Source organism: Sapajus apella, unplaced genomic scaffold (assembly GCF_009761245.1).
Source record: "Sapajus apella isolate SASKATOON/1434 unplaced genomic scaffold, GSC_monkey_1.0 scaffold9, whole genome shotgun sequence".
NCBI classification, from domain to species: Eukaryota; Metazoa; Chordata; class Mammalia; order Primates; family Cebidae; genus Sapajus; species Sapajus apella.
The window spans coordinates 6,737,748-6,746,462 of record NW_022436949.1 but is presented as its reverse complement, the minus strand read 5'-3'; the positions used below and the strand labels follow the sequence as shown (position 1 = coordinate 6,746,462).

Below are 8,715 nucleotides of genomic sequence, written 5' to 3'. Positions count from 1 at the left end.
CCGGGGCTTAATGATTTATGCCTTTCTGCCCAACTCCAGATAAAGTTAGACCACATCCTAAAGCATGCATAGGAGGAAAAGCTATTACTGCACTTTGCTTGTTAGTGATAAATTCTACTAAAAAAAGAAAGTAAAAGAGACACATTATTAAATATCTTTTATTTGAAATGGTTTCCAAATTTTGCAACCCAGGGATGATGATAATAGAATAGGCAGTTTTAAAACACGTAGGTGGGTCTCATCCTCTTCCCACCAGGCTTCCTTTTTATTTACTGTTGAGGGCAGATATTTGTGCAGTATCTGTATTTTAGGACCAGAATGGATGAATAATAGCATTGCTAAAGTTTGGGAGAAGCATATGATTTTTTTAAACCTTCTATCACTCCTTATCTAAAGACAAATGATTGTATTTAATAACCTAAGTAAAAGATGAATTCAGGATACCTCCTTGGGACTGGAAATAGAATTCAGAGTCTAGGTAATAACTTATCATTCTAGAGCACCTGGTGGATTCTGCTACTTTTATAATTAGTCTTTGAATTGCAGATTCTATAAAATACTTTCTCCTCCATGTCTATACCAATTCTGCCTATCCTTTAAGGCTCAGTACAGGTGAAGAGCCAGCTCCTTCAATGGAACTTTCTCCAACAGAGCAGACCTTGATGCTCTACTTAGATGCCCTCAGCTCCCTTTACCACCTCTGTGTGTTTTCTTGGGTTCAGTGTGCTCTTCCCCCTGACCACAGACACCTGGAACTTTCTTTGAAGGACTTGCACAGGCTACTGCCGCCACTTTATCTACACATCCAGAGAGTCCCACAGAGAGCTGTAGTCCCTAACAGCTCGCTTCCCTGAGAGGACCACGGCCAACGGGTGACTGGTGCAGAAGCTTGGAAGCTCATTTCCTTTGCCCCAGGACAATCTCTGAGGTGTTAACTTATATTGCAAACATCCTATGGAGGATCAGCCTGAAGCAATCTTCTGTGAGATGTTGAGATATTACCCTGGCTTGACTTCTTCCCCATTCTGTTCTGGCTTTCCCCATTCCCTTAGCAGTTTATTTTAAGAGCACTTTCATAATGCAAATCCTATCTCAAGGTCTGCTTCAGGGGAAATTGACCAAAAACACATTTTTTCTGGTGTATCATTTCTTTGAATTCTAAGAGCAATTGCTAGTTAGTTGAACACTAGTAACGGGCTGTGCTGTATTGCTCTTTTTTCTCTCTGAGATTTTTCATCTCTCTGATGGTGGCTGGAATCCTGTCTGATGTTTACTGTCTTTACTTTGTTGTTTTGTCTCTCATCTGATTTAAAAAAAAAGTCTCTAAGAGCTTTGCAATAAATGTGTAAATAGGATAAAACCAAAGTCAGTAGATAGAAAATGAAGTATGAGAATAAAAAAATAAAGGGAATGGGGAAGAGGAAAAACCAACAATTTCAGGCAAGTGAAATCAAGAATCGTATTCAGTTTGTACTTCTTAGCAGCTTGGACAAAGATGGAAACGTAATTTCCTAGATAATTTTTAATGTTTAGTAGTACAAAGTTGTTTTAGTTATCTATTGCTGTGTAACAAATTACCCCCAAATTTAACAGCTTGAAACAACAAACACTTATTATCTCTCACGGTTTCTGAGGGGCAGAAAATGGGGAGCAGCTTAGCTGGGCGGCCCTGGCTCGCTGTCTCTCACAAGGTAGCAGTCAAGCTGTTGGCAGCAGCTGCAGTCCCATCAAGGCTTGACTGGGGCTGGATAATCCATTTCCAAGCTCGCTCATGTGGTTGTTGGCAGGCCTCGGTCCCTCGCTGGCTGATGTCCAGAGGCCTCCCTTCCCGCCACAGGTGCCTCTCTACAGGCTGCTGAATGTGCTGGCGACACAGCAGCTGCTTTCCCTGGAGTGGCTTATCTGAGAAAAAGAGAGAAAGCCGAGATGGAAGCTGCGGTCTTGTTATAGCCTACTCTGGGAAACGATAAACTCTGGCTTCTGCTGTGTGTTAAATCTCACGGATCAACCCCAATGCCACGTGGGAGAGGATGCCACGCCGTGTGAATGCCAGGAAGTGGAGATCAGTGGAGGCCATCCTGGAGGAGGACTACCACAAAAGTATATGGCATAGATTAATTTCTCCTGATAAGATGAAGCTGATAAGAGTGAAAGAGATAATTCAAAGGAGGAACACTTGTACTTTTTTTTGTATGTTCCATTTACTCGTCATATAAAGGGTTCTTAGCAAGTATTTATGGATATTCAACAATCGACTAGTCTTCCAAGTTGTTTTCTTCATAAAGAAGAGTAGGTCAGCTGCAAACATAAAGGATAAAATATAATGTACAGGATACCGTAGTGGATGCTAACGGGTATTTTAAGTCAATGTTCTTTTTAAAAGTGTCATAGCTATGTCATCTCTATAGTTCTAACGCTAACACTCTAAAGCAAGTGCTTAGATTTCTGCAGCAGCTTCTCAATGTACTTTCCCTTTATCTAGATTCTCTTATGCTATATCTCACTTTCATCCTGTCATTATTGTTTAATGACTCATCACTAATAGAATAAAATCCAATCACCTTGACTTTTCAAAAGCACAGTTCATCTATTCAAGTCTCCATTTCATTGCTTCCATCAGGAGCCCTTTACTTTAACCTGGAAGTATTCTCACTGCTTCCCCAATGTCCATGCTAAGGTGTAACTCTTAACTTTTTCTTATTGCTTGCATCCCCTCTGGGAATTTCCTATTCTATTGTTTGGCATCTCCAAGTCCTTGTTGAGTGTTTATAATTTTCAGCATGTCTGCCTTAGTACAAGACCTCAGTATTTCTTAGGTGGATTGTTATCTTAACGACTTTTTCAATTCCCAGGTTCCTTCTGCTTCAATCCATCCTCCCTATTTCTCCATTGTTTTTTTTTTACCCGTCACACTGATCGTATAATTTTATTTACAACAAAACACTTTGAGAGCTTGACACTTAGTAGGTAATCAGTAATTGTTAATTGCATGAATAAAATGTCCAGGCAAATTCCCACTCCCATTTTCATGAAGTCTTAACATAATTTCACATCTCACTTTCATCTTTTCCTCTTTTGAAGTCCTGCGATACTTACTGTCTGCATCACTTACTTCGATGTTCTATAATGTGCTTTCTCCTATTATCACTTCACTCTTCTCCCCTCTTTCATTCATCATATATTTGCTCATTCATTTATTCAACACCTGTCTTGATAGCCTACTCTGTGCCACAGATGATGCTAGGTCTTGGGGAAATACAATGCAAACACAGATAAGATTTCTGCTTTCATGGCCTTTGGAGTCTACTTGTAAACAAAGACAATAATTAAATTATCACATCAAGAGAATGTAACTGGGGGAGTGTATCCAGCTCCCAAAGCTTGTAGGTTTTTGGCCTCTCTAACCCCAAAGAATGGGGAAAGGGGCCCCAGTGGCATGGTGAGTTTGCTGTTCGAATAAATATCACGGACCCAAAGAGCTCTGCAGAAGAGTGTTGTATTAGAGAGATGGAAAGAAGACAGCTCCCACACTGCTATGGGAGGGGACCCCAGAGAGGGAATTCCATTCAGGTAGGAGCAGCTGAGGTTTTAACCCTTGAGTTATTCCCTCCCCATTCATGTTCTTGTCCAGTGAGAGGAGTTCTTTCAGACTTCCTCTGGAGTGATTGATCTTTGACTCGGATACTGGAATGGCTACTTATTCTACAACCCCGAGTTACAGAGCCCCCTCCTCCCAGAGCTTTGGGTGGGAATTTGGGACAAAAGAGCCCCACTTGGCTTTCACTACCTGTCCCATGTTTAGGAAAACCAGACAAAGAGCTTAACATTTGAAACCTCTCTGGTCTCTGGATGGAGGCCTGGAGCCGGCAAATTCCTGCATTTGAAACCCCTCCCCTAGCTGACCCGTGAAGACTGGATAATATATAAAGAAAAAAATTTTAGTTGACTCAGAGTACCATATGGCTGCGGAGGCCTCAGGAAATTTATAATAATGGCAGAAGGTGAAGAGGAAACAAGGGACATCTCACATGGTGGCAGGAGAGAGAAGAGAGAAGCACCAGGCATGTATCAAACAAGCAGATCTTATGAGAGCTCACTCACTATCGCAAGAATAGCATGGGGGAACCACCCCATGATCCAATCCCCTCCCACCAGTCCCTCCCTCGACACGTGGGAGTTACAATTTAGATTACAGTCCGAGATGAGATTTGTGTGGAGACACAGCCAATCATATCAGAGGGTAAAATTACAGATTGAGGAAAGTGCTATGAAGGAAGAGTAAATGGTTGTGTGAAGGCCTGTAATAAAGGAACCAGTCCTAGACCTGGACTTGAGACGCTCCTCTGAGGAAGTGCCCTTTGGACTGAAATCTGAACAATGAGTAGAAACCACATAGCAAAGAGGGCTAGGAGGAAGGCATGAGGGTAAATGAGAGCGTTTTAAGCATTGCAATGGCATGCACAATGACCCTGTGGTGGGAGAAAGATTTAAAAGAAGGTCAGAGTATTTAGACCCAGAAACAGAAAAAGGACACTAATGGAAACATTGATGAAATCTGAATAATGCACAGAGTTTAGTTACTAAGTAATGTACTAATGTTGGTTTCTAAGTTTTCACAAACATTTCACAGTAATGGAGGATGATAGCATTAAAAGAAACTGAACCCAGGTGAGGGGTATATGGGAAATATTTATACAATTTTTCTGTACATCTAAAATTCTTCCAAATGTAAATCTATGTTTAAAAAATAAGGTCAGAATGAAAGAAACTCACTGCATGAAAGAAGAATGGGACAAGATAAGGTTGAAGGTTAAGACCAATCCAAGACTTCCAGAGGCTTTGAGCACTATCTTAAGAATGTTGACGTTTATCTTGAAGTAAGGTGTGATGGTTATACATAGTGGATGACACAGCGGGAGCTGCATTTGAAAATATCACTAACCTGGGAGCACTGTACAGAGTGGATTGGAGGGGCATATGGATGGGAAGAGGAGGACAGATCAGACACTCTTGCAGTTTCCAGTCTAGAAATGAGTTAAGGTGGGGACAGACTCTCTTTAGCAAGATACATGTTTATAAACTGCATTTATCTTATCTTTTATTTTATTATTATTTTTTGAGACGATGTCTCACTGTCATCCAGGCAGTGGCATGATCTTGGATGACCACAACCTCCCCCGCCAGGGTTCAAGTGCTTCTCTTGCCTCAGCCTCCCAAGTAGCTGGGATTACAGGTCTGCACCACTATGCCGGGCTAATTTTTGTATTTTCAGTAGACAGAGGGTTTCACCATGTTGGCCAGGCTGGTCTCAAACTCCTGACCTCAGGTGATCCACTAGCCTCGGCTTCCCAACGTGCTGGGATTACAGGTGTGAGCCACCGCGCCCCAGCCCATTTATCTTTTCTTTTTCTTATGTATCTATCATGGAAGTATTTACATATAGCTACATAATACATATTCTTTGAATAAATAAATGAATAGATAAATAGATGAATTAATTAAAAAGGGGTTAGATCAGGCTAAGTAGCCCCTCAAAACAGCAGCCCTTTGGCAGTATTAAGGTGGCTCTGTCCCAAACTCTAGAAGCAGCACTGGTGATTTCAAACAGAAATCAGACTATTTCAGTTTTTCCCTTTGCTTCCAAGGACCTCTTTTCCAGAAATGAGTGATCCTTTGTCTTATTTTTGGAATGCCCAGTTTTTGCACAAAGGTTCAGGGCGGAGCACTGGGTAGAAAACAGAGGCTGAAAAGACATTTTGAAAGACAATTTGAAAGTGTTCAGCACCTGGAAATGTGAGAAGCAAGTTAAACTGCAGTGAGCCATCTGCAACATGTCATCGTCTTTAGAGCAAATTCATTCTGCATATTATTTGCATTTTGCCCTTTTGGCAATAGCAGTAATCTTAGCTTTTTAAGGAGCATCTGTAATTAGAGGTTCTTCACCTCCTGGGGGAAAGTGTTCTAATTTTTCGATGGATAAAGGAAGCCTGGAGAAAGGCTGCAGAGTAAGGATGAGGAAAGGGCAGTACCAAGAGTTCTGCTTGTTTAACTCAGTTGAGTTCCAATGGTTTAGGCAGTAGCAGGTCCGTGTTTTCTGCAAGCCTTTCTCATTTAAAAAGACAATGCTGGCTTTTAAGAACCATCTCTTGGGCTAATGAGTGTGAAGATCATCAGGTGGAGACTGCTGGGTTTCTTTCAACTTAGAGGATGAAGAAAATATGAATGATTAGCATTCCAAGATTATTTCAGCCAGATGACCCTGAGATCCCAGTTTCTCTCCGAGAATCTTTGTTCTAACATTTGTGCACAGTGTTTAGACAGGGCGATCACCACCCATGCTTGTTTTCTAGCACATGACCAATTTTAGCCAATGGAATTTATATCATGGATCTCAGAGGTTAATCTTTTCCCTTTCTTGTCTCCTCTGCTTCCCAGACATGCATTCATTTGACTGGCAGCCTGGAAAATTGAAAAATGCCACAGGGGTTATTAAGGTGGAAATCGTTTCTGCTCTTTGAAGCTCTGCAAGCTAGTTATTGCTGCACCTATAATATCCAGGCATCAGAATAGCACGCATTGTTCTTAACTTGCCTGACACAGGCCCATATCAGTTGTAACACCCAGATAGAATGAAGGGATCTCAAGACATCATTTCTCCACTCGAAATATATCCCTTTAGTCAATTAAAACAGAGTCCCTGAAGTTATTAGAATGTATTCTGTGTCTTTGTGCATACACGTTTGATTTACTTTTGTTCTTATTAAAAGGATAAGCCTAGAGAAAAGGAGAGAAGAGAATCTTCCGCAATCCTTATTTTAATAATTGCCTGAGTGCACATTTACTCTACAGAGACTTTCGTGTTTCTCTATTTACTTGGCTCTTTTACGCAACGTGTATGACTTACCTGGCCTGGTAGACCATGACCCAGCTTCTGGCCTATCATGTAATCCTGCATTTGGCTTCCTCTGAGCCATGATGGCATGTTGAGTCTGGCTGTAGGATGGGGATATGATTTTAATGGACAGTTTTTTGCAATAAATGGCTCCATGTTATATAAATTGTAATGCACTGTTATGATGTTAACATATAAATATTAAGAAAACCATTGGGAAAAAGTTACTGTGTAACTGAGACAGCCTATTTTCCAATGTTAATAGGTTCTTTATTAATTTTTTTCTCCATAAAAATATTGAGGGAGTTTAATTCACATTAAAAACTTATATATTTTAAAAAGTGAAATTACATTACATCCCGACTCAACAGCAGAAAACAGTGCCACTCCTCAACTAGAAAACCTCTATGCATCATTTAAATAAAGTATAGAGAAGAGAAAAACACCCCAATGCCAAAGTACCCCTTAGTAACAACAACAACAACAAAAACTTCAGAGACGTTTTTCAGGAGAGAGAATACGTTTGTTTCTATTTAGCTTTAGGGCAATGATCTTTTTAACCATGCTCCCGCAGGCTGAAGATTCAATATTAGCATGAATGCCTGCTTTTGATAAAGAATAAGACAATGGAATATAATCTACAATAACACAAATCCCTGATCATAAAAGTGAACTTACATTCCTGTCCTGCTTCAAAACTCCCAGGCAGGTTGTTGACCTCCTGTATTGCTATATCAATCAGGGTCCCAGCAGGAAACGGAATTCATTCTGGATGGTTCAGATAAGACTTTAATAAAAGGAGTTATAGGGACATGGGTTGGAATCAAACAGAGGATGGTGGGGTGCTCTATCCAGGGACTGAAAGCAGGCAGCCGTTAAGTCACCTAGGACTCGGGCTGAGCAGAGGAAATAGTGTACTGGAACCCAGTGAGCCCTGGGACTGCAGGGAATGCAGCTGTCTTAGTGGGTGGACATAGTTACTGCCAGAGATGTGATTTCAAAACAATGAGTGGGGATGAAATACCCTGTCACTGCTCCTCCTGTCATCCATCTCTCACTGGTGCCTCTGTTTGCCAGCCCCACCCAGAAGACAGTCAATGAGGGAGTCCATAAAGTATAATTTTTAGTGGGCACTTCCTGAGATGAAATGGGGAAGGGGATGAAAAGTGAAAAATATCCAGAACAGTTGGTTTTCAGATCACTAAAGAGTTAGCATTATTGGTGTCTAAAGAACGAAATTACTATAATGGGATTATATTTTTTAACCCCTCATGAGAAAGAGCTAGAAGTTCTATATTTTATTTTATAGAAGAGGGGGATTTAAAAATGACTATTAGCAGGGTTTTCTTTTTGCTGGGCAAAAATGTTCAAAACTTTACCTAATAGTCTAATACTCCTGTAGGAAATTACAGTTTCCAAAGGCCTTTCCACTGATAGTAACTCACTGAACCCCAACTGAAGCCCCAAGTGGGAGGTATTATCTTACTCACTTTATGGATGAGGAGCCTGAGGGTCAGAGCCTCAAACAACTTTCTCACTATCCATAGTTAGAGCTAAGCAGTATGGATATGCAAACTTAGGTCCGGCTTGAGACCGCAGGTTCTTTATATCACACTACTATGCCATTTTCAAAATACTAATGTCACACACTTTTGATAGCATATACACTGAAAGAGAAACAGAACTGTCTATACTCTACAGAAAATTGCATTTGCAGGGAAAGTAGAGTCTCTGTATCAGGTAAGCTCAGTAAAGAAGCAAAGAACTGTCTAAAGCATCAAGTAGTCCAGTGGAATGAAATGATTCAGGAAGCGAGGCAAAGA

General features: G+C 40.8%; 1 long non-coding RNA gene across 1 annotated transcript; it reads right to left on the bottom strand.

The window, feature by feature from the left end:
* Nucleotides 1–1,024: 1,024 nt before the first annotated feature.
* LOC116551258 lies at nt 1,025–7,957 on the bottom strand. The gene is made up of 3 exons (XR_004268808.1): nt 7,571–7,957; nt 6,905–6,993; nt 1,025–1,902 (listed from the first exon to the last, which is right to left on the bottom strand). It is a non-coding gene; the product is annotated as an uncharacterized LOC116551258 (long non-coding RNA).
* Nucleotides 7,958–8,715: the final 758 nt, after the last annotated feature.